This window comes from Venturia canescens, chromosome 2 (genome assembly GCF_019457755.1).
Source record: "Venturia canescens isolate UGA chromosome 2, ASM1945775v1, whole genome shotgun sequence".
Lineage (NCBI taxonomy): Eukaryota > Metazoa > Arthropoda > Insecta > Hymenoptera > Ichneumonidae > Venturia > Venturia canescens.
In genome coordinates this window covers 28,626,931-28,641,734 of record NC_057422.1, presented here as the reverse complement: position 1 = coordinate 28,641,734, position 14,804 = coordinate 28,626,931, and the positions used below count along the sequence as shown (strand labels likewise).

The following is a 14,804-nucleotide window of genomic DNA, read 5'->3' as shown; positions in this document are numbered from 1 at the left end:
GAAATATTTCCAGTACAATTTTGACGAAAAATAGATCTTATTTCGTGGAAACTAACGTTATAAGCCGAAAATCATATTACGGCCCACAACACGCATTTCTTCATGCTCTTGGGTTCCCAATAGACAAAACATATTAGAAGACAAGGAGAAAAATCACCAAAGTCCAAGACCAAACCAGTGCCGAAATATTTTCAGTACAATTTTGAAGAAAAATTGGTCTTTTACGTGGAAACCAACATTATGAACCGAAATTCATTTCTCGGGCCTATCATCCCGGATTCCTCCATGCTGTTGAGTTCCTAATAGGCATAACATATTAGAGTATAAGGAAAAAAATCGCCAAAGTTCAAGGGCAGTCTTGTGACGAAATATCTTCACTACAATTTTTACGAAAAATTGGTCTTTTATGGTGGAAACCAACTTTATAAGCCAAACATCATACCGAGGGAAAATAAGATTGGGAAAAGTACATTTATGGTCCCTTATTTGCTGATAATTTCATGAAAAAGATTATCCCATAAAAATTGTTCGTATGAGAATGGAATCTATAAAAATATACTAAGCAAATAATTCATAGAAATTTATACTAAAATCCTATAACCGTCATAACATAAATGAGGAACTTTTGAGAAAAAAGGCGTGATATCAAACCTTAAACTTCCCCTAGGGAAAAAAAGGTTGGGACAAGTACATTGATGGTCTCTTGTTTCTAGATGACATAGAAAAAAGACTCAGAACCAGGAAAAAAATTCTATAGAAATAATAAACGAAAAATTGAAAAGTTCAAAAAAATTCAACAAAAATAAAAAATAATCGAAAAAAATTCTGTAAAGAAAAATAAAAAATTTTCAAAAAATTCATAAATATTGGACAAATGGAAAAATGTACTATCCAAGTTACATGCAGTATAAAAATGTATGATATCAATTGGAGGCCAAGTTTTTATTGATAATTTGGAATATTTATCCAACAAATCGGAAACTTTAATTGAAATTTATGATAATTATTTTCAAGAAAAAAGTTAATGAAAAAAAGTCATAACGGAAGTTACGTGCAGTACTAAAATGTATTATATCAATTCGAGGTCAAGTATTTATCAGTTATTCGAAATATAATCTCCGGCGACAAATGAGCGTTGAGAATCCTTGTCGGGCTCACAACGTTTTATCAAAATTACTAAAAAATGAATGAAAATAAAATCATTAAAAATTCACATGAAAATCATTCGTTACTTCAATAAGGTACACACTTTAAAGAATCGATTCCCCTCCGGCTTTCACGATCTCCTGGTATTATTCACAACATTCAACTTCGATTGGATCGGTACAAATTATGTTCAAATACGTCTTAAACGTACTTGTCCGGCCCATCACTTTTTATTCAAATTAATCATTCGAAAACAAATCAAAAACGATGTTAATGCATGTGTTAATATCAAGGAACAGTAATTCCCGAGAAAATAATTTTCCTTCGAATCACTCTTGTCAAAATGAAACGGAAATGAAAGATGAAGTTGATTAATCTATTTATATTGTATGGAGTCATAATTCACAACAAAATCATTTTTCTCCAAATTCCAGGAATCCACGTGTCGTACTCGACTAGTGATATTTATCAAAATGTGTACGTGACTATAGAAAAAAAAACATTTCATGGCTGAGTAGGTTCGAAAATTTCTAGTAATGTGCCTGATTATTTCTCATTTTCATTGGTTCTTACCGAATGGTATGTGTTCACTGAAGAAAATGAGAAGTGGATATTGCTATACGAACTTGCGAACAATCAAGTTCAAATTACTTGGAGATATTATTTTTATTTCTATCGATTTTATTATATTTGTCATTATAGAACAGTCCTGATTTGTTTTCGACTGAGCAATTTGAATAAAAAGTGATGGGCCGGACAAGTACGTTTAAGACGTATTTGAACATAATTTGTACCGATCCAATCGAAGTTGAATGTTGTGAATAATACCAGGAGATCGTGAAAGTCGGAGGGGAATCGATTCTTTAAAGTGTGTACCTTATTGAAGTAACGAATGATTTTCATGTGAATTTTTAATGATTTTATTTTCATTCATTTTTTAGTAATTTTGATAAAACGTTGTGAGCCCGACAAGGATTCTCAACGCTCATTTGTCGCCGGAGATTATATTTCGAATAACTGATAAATACTTGACCTCGAATTGATATAATACATTTTAGTACTGCACGTAACTTCCGTTATGACTTTTTTTCATTAACTTTTTTCTTGAAAATAATTATCATAAATTTCAATTAAAGTTTCCGATTTGTTGGATAAATATTCCAAATTATCAATAAAAACTTGGCCTCCAATTGATATCATACATTTTTATACTGCATGCAACTTGGATAGTACATTTTTCCATTTTATGAAAATATACATGAAAATACAAATGTAGTTTGCTAAATGATACGGTTCCTATGTACATTAAAATTTTGGATTAATTTATTCTCACTAAATAGCATCAAAATGAGATCGCGGTTCGCAATAACGTCTTCGTGATTTCATGAAAAACTGTACACGCGTTAAAAAATCACAGGGACAAAATTCATTTTGAGAAATAAGAATATTCGAAGAAAGAAAAAATAATACATTCGATCGTTGATAATAACGGTTGGTTCTAATGATGACCAATTTCACATAAACGATTGCAAGATATTTCATAAAAAAATCCTAAACAATCAGCATGCAGACTCGAAAAGAATATGCTCGAAAAAATCGAGGAAACGACAAAACAACGATCAATACCTTTTCAACATTCGTGTTGCCTTTAACGGAGGTTTCAAAGAGTTGAATAATAAAACGTTCAGCATCCATGATAAGTTTGTATCTCGTGCTGCTGCCAGAATTCTTCCACAGAGTTTACGGTCATTAACCGGAGCACTCGGACCTCGTATTTCTGTCCTATTCTGTGAGCTCGATTCTGCGCCTGCAAATCATGATGAGGATTCCATTTAGAATAAAAAATAATAACGGTATCGGCAGCTTGAAGATTGAAGACCGAGGTTATCGGTTCTCGTGGACAGAAGAAAGAGGAAGTAGGAGAATTCAGGATCGTCAATTTCTTTAAAAGATCACCTCTGTCCTCGACTTTCGTCGTACCATTAAGACGAAGTTACACGAATCCTCTCCGGCTAAGATAATCTTCCATTATGTTCATTAATTGTGTTATTCAACAGAACAACAGTACTCAATGGTTGATTGCTATAAACTTGGGCAGCATACGATCGAGAAGCTCGAATTTACCAGAAGCCCGATAAAGATCGGGACCTGATACAAAAGATGTGCCCCCGGTTCCAATGCGTTCGCAATGCTTTTCATCGATAACTTGAAATATGAAGAAATGAATACAGAGTTTTCACATTTGTACTATCGTGTTCATCAGAGCTTTCGCACCACCTTTACCTTCTCTGAGCCATCGGTTAACAAAACACCCTTGCTCTGCATGTGCTTATACAAAATTTTTTGAAGTCCAGACATGTCGAGCACTTGATAATGTACTCGACTTTGTCAAGCAGTTGCACCTCGATTTTTTTTTCAAACAACGCAACAAGAAAGGCCTAAGAACTTTATGCAAATGGCGAATAATGGGAACAGTTTTTTCTTTGTTGAGCTCGAATGTTCCGCCAGTCGTAGAGAAAAAGTTCAGAAGGGCCCGAAGCTGATCAGGCAATTTCTTCTGCAGCGGTCACCAGTCAGAAGAAGCCGATGAGGCGCGAGATAATGAATATTCAATAGTTGCGCGAGCTTACATTGATGGTTCTTCATTTTGTGATCCTCATCAATTATCATGTATTTCGATTGAAGTTTTGCCAAAACGCCTTTGTTCTTAACCATATATTCGTCCGTTGTCAAAAGAACGTTGAACTTTGTTGTACGCATTTGCGCCGCCTGAATTGCCCTTCTCACTATCGACAAACCCTTGTAGAAAACTAAGATGACATTCGGTGCCCATTTCTCAAACTCGAGTACCCAATTCGACAAAGTTCTGTAAGTTGAAACATCAACGAGTTCAAACGAATGTAACAGATATCACCCACATTTATATTAAAGGTACCATTATTTAGTCCGGCTTAGAAATTCTGACATGAAATATGAGAAGAATTTTGGTTCCTTACAAAAGTAGGACGATAATCAAAAACGGTCCATTCACTTCCTTCAGCTCCATCAGATAAATAACAAGGACAATCGTTTGGATTGTTTTGCCAAGATCCATCTCGTCCGCAAGAATACCGTTCGAATTATTGTTGAATGAGGACACCAACCAGTCAAGACTCTGAAACAAATCATCAAGAGACGCGGTAGCGGCTCGACGCCAAGTATTAAAAGGAAAAACTGCAGCGCAAAAGAAAAGCCAGCGCGAGCCCTGCCGCTACTCTTATATACGCGAATATGCCGGTTTTATGACGTCATAGAATTTTCAAATGGCTCTCACAAATAAACCATTTCATAAAAGAACTTGAAAATTTGTGACGATTTTTTTTCGATTTTTCTCTTTCCATTGGTCTTTGTTGCAAGTAAATCCGTCCAGTAGATCCTGAGATATGTAACGTTAGTGATTTAAAATCCATCATTTCGGGATTTTCATTTTCTTAGAGACAGAGGGGCGTAAGTTACGCTTGTTTACATTTGGACTTACGTCCTTTGCACGATTTCTTACTTTTGTCACACTCTACGTCACGCACTACGCTGAACGCGGCTACCCCCTCTCCTTCTGCGTCGCCGAGCGAGAGAGACAGAGAATGGGCGCACAGCGGGGGCAATACCAACTCCTGGTTTGCGCATAAAATATGTATATAATTATTATATAATATATATTTTATTTATTAATATTAATTAATAATAAAATATTATTATAATAAATATTTTATTATAATTAATATATAATATAGTATATATATTATATTATACAATATATAATATAAAATGATAATAATATAATAAAACAAAAAAATTGAATAATACAAATAACATTAAATAATAAATAATAAAAATAAAAAAATATAAAATTCTGGTCGACGCCGCTGGATTTTTCGAGGATGTCTAGGGCGATAGATCATGGGTTTTGGAGGACTAGGTTTAGGTACATTCTATCGCGAACTTCGATTTCTAGGTGGACGACCCCATAGTTTTTTATGTCCAGATATATTCCTCCATGGTTTTCGCGATCGAGGTTGACGGCTCCACAGGTTTCGATGTACAGGTATGTTTCTCCATGGTTTTCGAGGTCTCGGATAATTCCTCTATGGGTTTGGATGTCTAGGTATATTCCTCTATGGTTTCTGATGTGCAGGTGTATTTCTCCATAGTTTTTAATGTCCAGGTGTATTTCTCCATAGTTCTTGATGTCTAAGGTATATTTCTCCATGGTTTTCGTGGTCTAAGTATGTCTCTTCATGGTTTTCGCGGTCGAGGTCGACGGTTCCACAGTTTTCGATGTCTAGGTATGTTTCTCCATGATTTTCGTGGTCTAGGATAATTTCTCCATGGGTTTTGATGTCTAGGTATATTCCTTCATGGTTTTCAATGTCTAGACGTGTTCCTTCATGGTTTTCGTGGTCCAGGTATATTCCTCCATGGTTTTCGTCATCCAGGTATATTCCTCCATGGTTGTCTCGGTGTAGGTAGATTCCTCCATGGTTTTCGTGGTCTAGGTATGTTTCTTCATGGTGTTCGTAGTCGAGGTCGACGGTTCCACAGTTTTCGATGTCCAGGTATGTTACTCTCGGGTTTTCGTGGTCGAGGATAATTCATCCATGGGTTTGGATGTCTAGGTATATTCCTCCATGGTTTTGGATGTCCAGGTATATTTCTTCATAGTTTTAAATGTCTACATATGTTCCTTCATGGTTTTCGTGGTCCAGGTATATTCCGTCATGGCTTTTGATGCTAGGTCAACAATTCCATAGTTTTCGATGTTTGGTTATGATTCTCCATGGTTTTCATGGTCTAGGTCGACGGTTCCATTGTTTTCGATGTCTACGTCGACAGCTCCATGGTTTTCGATGGCTAGGTATATTTCTCCATGGCTTCCGTCGTGCTGGTATGTTTTTTCATGCTTTTCGAGGTCTAGATCAACGGCTCCGTAGTTTTCAATGTCCAGGTATGTTTTCCCATTGTTTTCGTGGACTAGGTTGACGACTTCATAGTTTTCACTATCCCGGTCGATAGCTCCATAGTTTCCGATGTTAAGGTGAATTTGTCCATGGTTCCCGATATGAAAGTCAATGGCTCCATAGTTTCCGATAGTGTGGTGAGTTTTTCTAAGGTTTTCGATATCTAGGTCGTCGGCTCTATAGTTTTCGATGTCTAGGTGGATGCCTTCGTATTTTTCAATATATATTCGACAATTTTATATTTCCCGATATTTAGGTAAACGGTGCAATGGTTTACGATATATTTCCTCATAGTTATCGATATCTAGATCTGCGATTTAATAGTTTGCATTGACGAGGCAGATTCAGACGTTACAGAAGACCATGAAAAAATATCACTGGACACCAATAACCATAAAGCTGTGGTCTTAGACATTGAATACCATGGAAACATCTCCTTGGACATTGCAAACCATTGACAGTATCCATGTCAACATGGAATCCATGAATGAAAAGAAGATAGTTTCAAAAATCATTTTTCCAAGTAAACAAGTGGAGCTTTTCAAAAAAGGGAATAGAAAATGAAAATATCATCCCATTGCATAGGTATTTCCCAATCTTTCATTGGAAAATTCGATTTGCTGAATGGATAATCAAAATCGTCACCATTATTGCTTGTAAAAGGTTTCAACTCACATGAACATAACCGCACAGTTTTCGTCCGTCTACATAGAAAAATTGGCTGTGTCGATTGCTTTTGGCACATAGAGAAAAGCACTCAACTTGAAACAAATCGTTTTAAAAATTTTCGTCGAAGACGAGGAATGTATTTTTTTTCTTAAGTAAATATTGTCACGCCTCTAAAAAATAAGCTAAATTAGAAAAAAAAATAATTGACAAAGTAAAAAAAGAACGCCAATTATTAAAAGGTCGCGACCGTAGTTTCCAATAATTTTCTATATTTGCATTATCAATAAAAAACTTTAAAATATAAAAAAAAAATGAGATCGTTTTCTGAAGTTGACAAATATAGTGAATGAAATACGATTCCTATATAGTTGTCACGTCTCGCAAAAAGAAGTGAAATCAGTAAATATTAAAACTTCAAAAAGTAAAAAAGGCACGCCAAGTATTAAAAGGTCGTGACCGTCGTTTTAAATGATTTTCTATATTCGCATTGTCAATAAATAAATTTTAAAAAATGTTTAACTGTGAAAAAATATGAGATCTATTGTAACATATTCAGTGAATGAATTACGTTTTCTGTAGGAAATCTGAATTTTGGAAATAAAAAAAAATGAGATCATTTTCTAACGTAGCCAAGTACAGTGAATGAATTAAGGTTCTTGTGGAATTCATTCGTGTACACTTTTAGCCCTAATCTCTCACTTATTCAGAAAAATTGTCCAGCAAACGTCACAGAGCAACAAAGGTTTCTCGAATGATTCTGCAATTATTAAGAGATTATCATCTGTTTTTATGCTAGCTCGGGTTATAAACTTAAAACAGTTTACGCGTACAAGTGCATGCATTGTATCTATACGATGAACTGCACAAATTCATTTTCAACATTACACACAAGCTTGGCGTGCATGGTTTTCAATCGGAAGCTCGGGAAGAGACAATTGTTCAAATTTACTATGAAAACAATAATTAATTAGAATTGTATGAACGAGTGGGAAAAAACCGATCCCCCAATAAAATAAGAGGGGCCCTGTTATATAATGATTTGGTAAACAATACAGATGGGTGAAATTTGTGGATAAAATTGAACAATTAAACGAACGGATAAAGAAATGAAATCAATCAATGCCTTTATATGCCTTTATCTTGTACGGATAGATACGGCCATTCTTTCATGCCCATACGCATTTTAATTTATCCACGCGTCACTTTCACTCGTTTGTCCGTACACTCTTTTTTTTACCAAATGGGCAGATGATTGGATGAATTACACAAGTATTGAAATGGATGAACAAAGAAGTAAGCTGTGTAAGCATTGATTTGAGAAAAGAAAATGCGTTGAATACGAAACATTTGGAGTAATGAATTTATCAGTCAAACTAGTCAAGAATAGATATTTTTCTTTGTGTACACAGCGCGGGATCTCACGTCGAACTACTCAATAAAATAGATGGATGGAAAAGGGATGGCAAATTAAAAAACAATTACATGAGAGGATCATCAATTTTTCTTCAAATATATGGACGGATGAGGCATTCCTTCGCCGAGCTTCCGATTGAAAACCATGCACGCCAAGCTTGTGTGTAATGTTGAAAATGAATTTGTGCAGTTCATCGTATAGATACAATGCATGCACTTGTACGCGTAAACTGTTTTAAGTTTATAACCCGAGCTAGCATAAAAACAGATGATAATCTCTTAATAATTGCAGAATCATTCGAGAAACCTTTGTTGCTCTGTGACGTTTGCTGGAAAATTTTTCTGAATAAGTGAGGGATTAGGGCTAAAAGTGTACACGAATGAATTCCACAAGAACCTTAATTCATTCACTGTACTTGGCTACGTTAGAAAATGATCTCATTTTTTTTTATTTCCAAAATTCAGATTTCCTACAGAAAACGTAATTCATTCACTGAATATGTTACAATAGATCTCATATTTTTTCACAGTTAAACATTTTTTAAAATTTTATGATATACGCCAATAAAACTTTATTTCCCCATGACTTAAGCCTTCGAAAAACTTACGTCAATTTGATATACTTCGAGTTTTCCATTGACCATAATAAATGCTTCTTGATGCATTGATGCTTCTGTGCCGTTGGTCCATTCACCTTGCGTAAAATACCATCTTTGACGTTTTCCATGTGGCTCAGATGGTTTGATAACGTCCCAATCCTCCTCTGATAAAATCAAATTCAATTCGATCAAATTATCCTGGCTAGTTTCAGCAGCATCCGACCCGAAGACTGACGATGTTGCGTTTGATTTTAGAGATTCCTCAAATTCAATGTTGTCAGTAGCTTCCTTTTTTATAATTATATTTAATTCAGCTCGTGCCTTGCTTAAGATTTCTCGCCGATCTTCTCTAACGTTAATGTAGAGATTGTGAGCTGAACAGTTTCCATTAATTTTTTCACTCATTTCTTATTTTCACACATCAGATGTACAGACTTCGACCAAGACCTTCGCTTCGCGAAGCAAATTAAAAATGATTCTCTGCAATAATATGATTTTACGATCTAAAACTGTTTTTTGTTGTGCCACAGATCGGATCTTTAAATAGAGAAAAAATACCTAACTGTTACCTTTTTTACGCTTCTGTTCCAAACTCGTTTTCTTTTCTGCTCCATTTTTTGTGCTGTTCAACTTCAACCATTTCCATAAGATTGCTGATGTACTCGTCGGTTTGTGAGAATAGGAAAGCCAAACGTTTGCCTTTTTTCAATCAATGTGCTTCCATAACTATCTTCGTCCTTGGCCTTGAAACGACGCAAACGCTCTTTTTCATTCATCACGTATGCGGTGTTGTTTCTTCTTCTTCTTCTTTTTGTGGTTGGCTCAGGTCTAAGCTTCAAGAGCTGTGAGACCATACGAATTCTGTATAGTTAGGGGAATAAAACAACATTTCTTATTTTTTATTGTTGCTATATCTTGGGAATTATTCTCGCAATTTTTCGCCGTTATTATTATAATGTTCAAAAAATTATTTTATTAATAGTAAATTAAAAAAGATTGAGCGTATAGTTGGCGGAAAGTAACTTGAAAATCGTTTATTTTTTACAAAATCAACCAGAAATTATCTGGGAAATGCATGTGTAATATTGAATAATTTACGAAGTGATTTTTTTATCACAATAACGCGAAAATTGAATCAATGGATTTTTCCTGGTGTACCCAGCTGACAGCTGACCCCCATCTAATCATCATCTTCCATCTTCATTGTGTACACATGCTGTACATGCAGGATGCGTGCGTGCACTAGTATGCTTTACTTGCTATTTAATGCTATTATTAATTTACATTTGACGTTTTAATACCGTGAGTGTAGACGTGTAGACCGTGCTGTAAATGATAATCTGAAAACGTTCAGTCGTATAGTTGTTGAGCGCGTCAAATGTTTATAACCATATCAAATAATATTGTCTGATCTGTAGCTATATAATAACCTCGAGCTCTAACCAACAAAAAATAATAATTGTGCAATGTATGTATGCTATTAATCTGCTATGATTTCTAATTAAATGCGCGATTTAAAAAATTTTTTTTCCAGACACATGTGCTCCGAAAATGCCGACCGTACGGCCGATATTTTTGGAGCACTAACTCGGAGAATTTTTAAACAGCAATTTTCTTTGTTTTATACTTTTTCATTGAAAATTAATGCATCAGTTGCTGACTAGTGTTGCCAAGACGAAGATATTCAAAGTATGAAACAAATAACATATCGATATAAAAGCGTAATTGAGTATATAAAATTAGATGAAATGAGTACATGTGTTGCGTCCTAGCATTACGCTAAACGCCCCTCACTTTTTCTCTTCAACTCAAACGCTATCACGAGTATATTCCTAACCTTTATCATCATTTGTCGATACATAGTTCGTATCTAAGAATATATATAAACACAGAGCGTATCCAGACCATCCATAACAAATACATCCTGCGAGACACTCGGCGCTCGCACATATTTTTTTCCTCAACTGTCCATTCTTTAAACACTCACAACGCGTGCCCTAGACTCTCCCCGACGTTCCGGCGCCATAAATAATCCTACAAGACGAGCACGGAAAACCAGAAATAAACAGTCCAAGACCGATTTCCTATCCTTGAATTTATTATCAATGCAGCATTTCCTAAATCCACACAAAATTCCAGAGACGCGTTCCGAAACTCGCGTTTCCCACGAGTCCCGAAAACAGATGCTCTTATCTCAAGTGCAACACGTGCACATCTCAGAACTCCGCTCAACACACTTTCCCTAATTCTAAGAAATCTCGAGCGACTTTTCCTCCAATCATATCTCCGGAAAAGTCTCTCCCATATTCAAATCCAATCACCAAATCAGACGATACTTTTTACCCAATCCAAACTAAAAAACCACAGAGAACAAACCCCCTCTACAGCATCCTACCCCCAAAAAACACATCCTCCTCTCGAACTCTAACTAGGCTAAGAATCTTAGTTGTTAGTCAGTTAGCATCGAACTATAAAGACATTAACATCGGAGAACTCTCTTCTCTCTAAATCCTAATTCATCTTAGAGAGCTCCGAATAATAGCTAACTCTTTGTTTAACAGTTTAATTTCTTAATTTGTAAAGTAAATAAGTGCATAAGTGTCTCAATAAACACATCAGAATATTTTGTAATAAACAAAATATCATCGAGTGTACTTATTTCATCAAGCCTTCGACACCGCTCAACAATTGGAAAATCCTTCCAATTCGCGGGCACAACCACAATAAAAGGTCACGTATACCTGAAAATATAGTATATGTTCTCGGGCCTCGCACAAGTCCCAAAGAAGACTCACTGGCAGAGGTACTCACGTACACTCTGCTTCTCTAAATCGGCGACTGTGCGCCCCCAACTAATCCTCCCCCCTGGGACGTAACACATGCAAGCAATTTGTGAATTTTTTACATTATTGGTTGATAGATCCGCACACTCTAAGAAGAAAAAATCAATTTCTTTATTTGTAAATACTTTTTTGCCGAAAATTCTTACTTTATAAGTTGTTTTACATACACTATTGCATTATTGCGTATCATTATTACACTCATCTTCATCACCCTTGATGAAAATGGAATCAAAGAATTGGAAAAGATACTGGCATATTTTGGTAACAAAGTTCCAGAATGAATAATAGAAATTTAATGTTTTCATTGCTTAAATATATACATATTATACCTGGAAAGAATTGGATGTATATAGTATGGGCTAAATGCTCAAACCCTTTGACGTTGCTCAATTCTGGCATTGCTAAACTTGGAAATTACGCAACTCAGAAATTTTATTTGGGAAAAATGGTGCTAATATATTTGAAGTTCTTGAATAAAAAAAAAGAAATTTGTATTTCCTGTAGGACAATGGAGTTAGCGCTTCCAAAGGAACTGACAATATTCCTGACAAGACAATAGTGGAATCAGTGAGATCATGGATCATGGATATAGTACAGTGGGATCATGGATCTCGTACCAACTACCATCAGGGTTATTATGATCTTTTGGTATTTGACTATGCCACAGCTAGTATTCAACACAATAGCATTGTCTGCATGGGTGCAAGGAACATGGCATTGTCGACATCAGATGAAAATGCGCTCAGTGCTTCGACAATGATCTTTGTACTCAGTATAACATGAGCGATGTCCACACTTTGTCACATACTTCTAAAGGTTCTAAGCTCCCATCGCTGTCAGGTATAATGATTTTTTATTTATTCAAATCAACATTTTGAAATTTAAATTTGAAAGGGAAAAATTTTTTTTGTTTTTTTTTCTACTTGAAAAATGACCGAATAAAATTGAAATTTCTACTGCTTAAACTTCATTCATTAGTAATAAATTTGGGGAAAAAAACAACGCAATTTTTCAAACTACAGGACAAATTTTTGTATATTTTGACCTTAAAATGATTACATTTTTTTCGCTTTTTAATTATTTACGTATATCTAAATGTTTTTCATTTCAATTTCATTTCAAATTCTAAAAATGTTTTTGACATCTCAAACTGGCTTTATCAAAATTTACAAGTAAAAAACAAATAGAATTTACATTATCAAAATTTCGCAGGTCCTCAAACTCATATAATTGCTTCAATATTTAAGAGAAACCGGTACCTTAAATTTCGGAAAAGATGTTGACGGTTGAAGAATATTGAGAAATTTATGAATAGTTGTAAGATTATTCGTTACTCCCTTTTAATATTTTTTCTACATCTTTTTCAATTTGCATGATTGATTTTGGTAGATTTGGCAAAAATTATCGAGACAAAATGTGCCGACACAATTAGCACTAGCGTGTTTTTTGGTGAGCATCGACACGAGCGGTCTTCTCCTCGAACGTGTGAATTCCAAGGAGAAAATACCGTTCAATTTCTTGCCATCGGCGTAGCAGACATCAGGAATTAGTGAGCTTATACGATCATTTTTTGCCAAAAGCAAACAAAACAACGCAATGGATGGAGGACTCTCAACAATCAGATCGAAGCTGTGACGATCAAGGAGACTCCAAATGCTGAAGATGATTCCAGTGAGACCTCAAGGAATTCCGTGGATGAAGATTCGTCTCGAGTCTGTGCGGTCTCGTTGATGAAACTGATCGGTAGTCTAGTCAATTTCAGAGATCTTTCTAAATAAGTGAGGACGTATTTAACACGTCGTATCATTCATATGCAAGAGTGAATTAGCGGAAAAGTTCCCTTAATTTTTTTTGTTATTATTTTTGCTTCATAATATGTGGGATCGGGATGGAATAATATAATAGTACATTATAGCCCATATGACATAAAACCGGGTTTAGCTCATACGGTGCTATAAACTTATTTTATTTCTAATATCAATGAGCATTTAATGAAGAAAAAAAATTATAGAGACTCCAACATATTTATACGATAATCTATTAATGTATTTACATGTTTATCCATAAGTACAAGATCATTAAAAATATTTAATGTTTAAACTGTATATTATTGTTTTCTTTCTTTTATTTGTTCTGTATTTTTGTTTCGTACAGCCCATGCTCATTTCATCAATTTTTGCGCTTTGTTTTTTTGTATTCGTTACACCTGACTTATCAAGTACGATATTTCACGTCTTGATTATTATTAGTTCCGAATATATCCATGCTTTCGTCGGCTTTATCATTGTTGTTCTCCTTCCTTTTGGGTTCTGTTTCTTATTCTTACATGTAAAAGTAGAAAAATTTCTAATGGCGCTGACAACGATAACCTTGATTAATTGCACTTATGTGATTATGAGTGCACTGTACACGTTTTTGATACGCGCTCGATTTGACCGCAAACCGCAAACCAAATGTGCAAACTATCATGGATGTGAAAACGGGGTTCTTTTCGTTAATCGATTTTCTTGCGTTTTTGTTTTGCTTCATTGGTGTTTTTGAACTGTTGAGGAGAAGGATGAAAAATTTATGTTGAACGTACATAAGCGCAATGTTTCAACTGAGGATCAAACGGAACTCTTTCTTTAACATTATTTCCTCTTTTCCTTCGCTTTCCTGTTTCCCAATTTTTCCTGTTTCATTTTTGCAGTTTCAATATGTACAACCTACGAAATATATAACGCAGCTACTTGAACCAGAGTAACTGATTTTACAGGAAATGTAAACATTACGGGGTGAATGCATGTTTGTAATTCACGTTTCTTAACCTATTTCATTCAATTTACTATTTTTTCTCTTACTTTCACTGTTATCGCAGTTTGTTGGGTTTGTTTGCGTTCTCAATTAAATGATAACTGTACGAATAACAATAACGGTTAACTGTACAATACTGTGTATATCGTACAATAGTTGAATTTGAAAAGAAAACAACAAATTAAATAGTAGACCGCACAAAGTATCGAAAATTATGCGCATTTTTAAGATTATTGAGATCGATATTTAAATCTGCGTCTGCCCATGTTGAACCAATTGGCGTTATCGTTGAATAGTTTGATTTGTTCTATTGATCGGAAACCCCAACTTTCGAACTGTTGGGATAG

At 35.0% G+C, this 14,804-nt stretch overlaps 1 long non-coding RNA gene across 1 annotated transcript; it reads left to right on the top strand.

Moving 5' to 3' along the window:
* Window positions 1-10,072: 10,072 nt before the first annotated feature.
* On the top strand, window positions 10,073-13,769 carry LOC122407181 (uncharacterized). The gene is made up of 3 exons (XR_006260166.1): window positions 10,073-10,289; window positions 12,169-12,504; window positions 13,054-13,769. It is a non-coding gene; the product is annotated as an uncharacterized lncRNA (long non-coding RNA).
* Window positions 13,770-14,804: the final 1,035 nt, after the last annotated feature.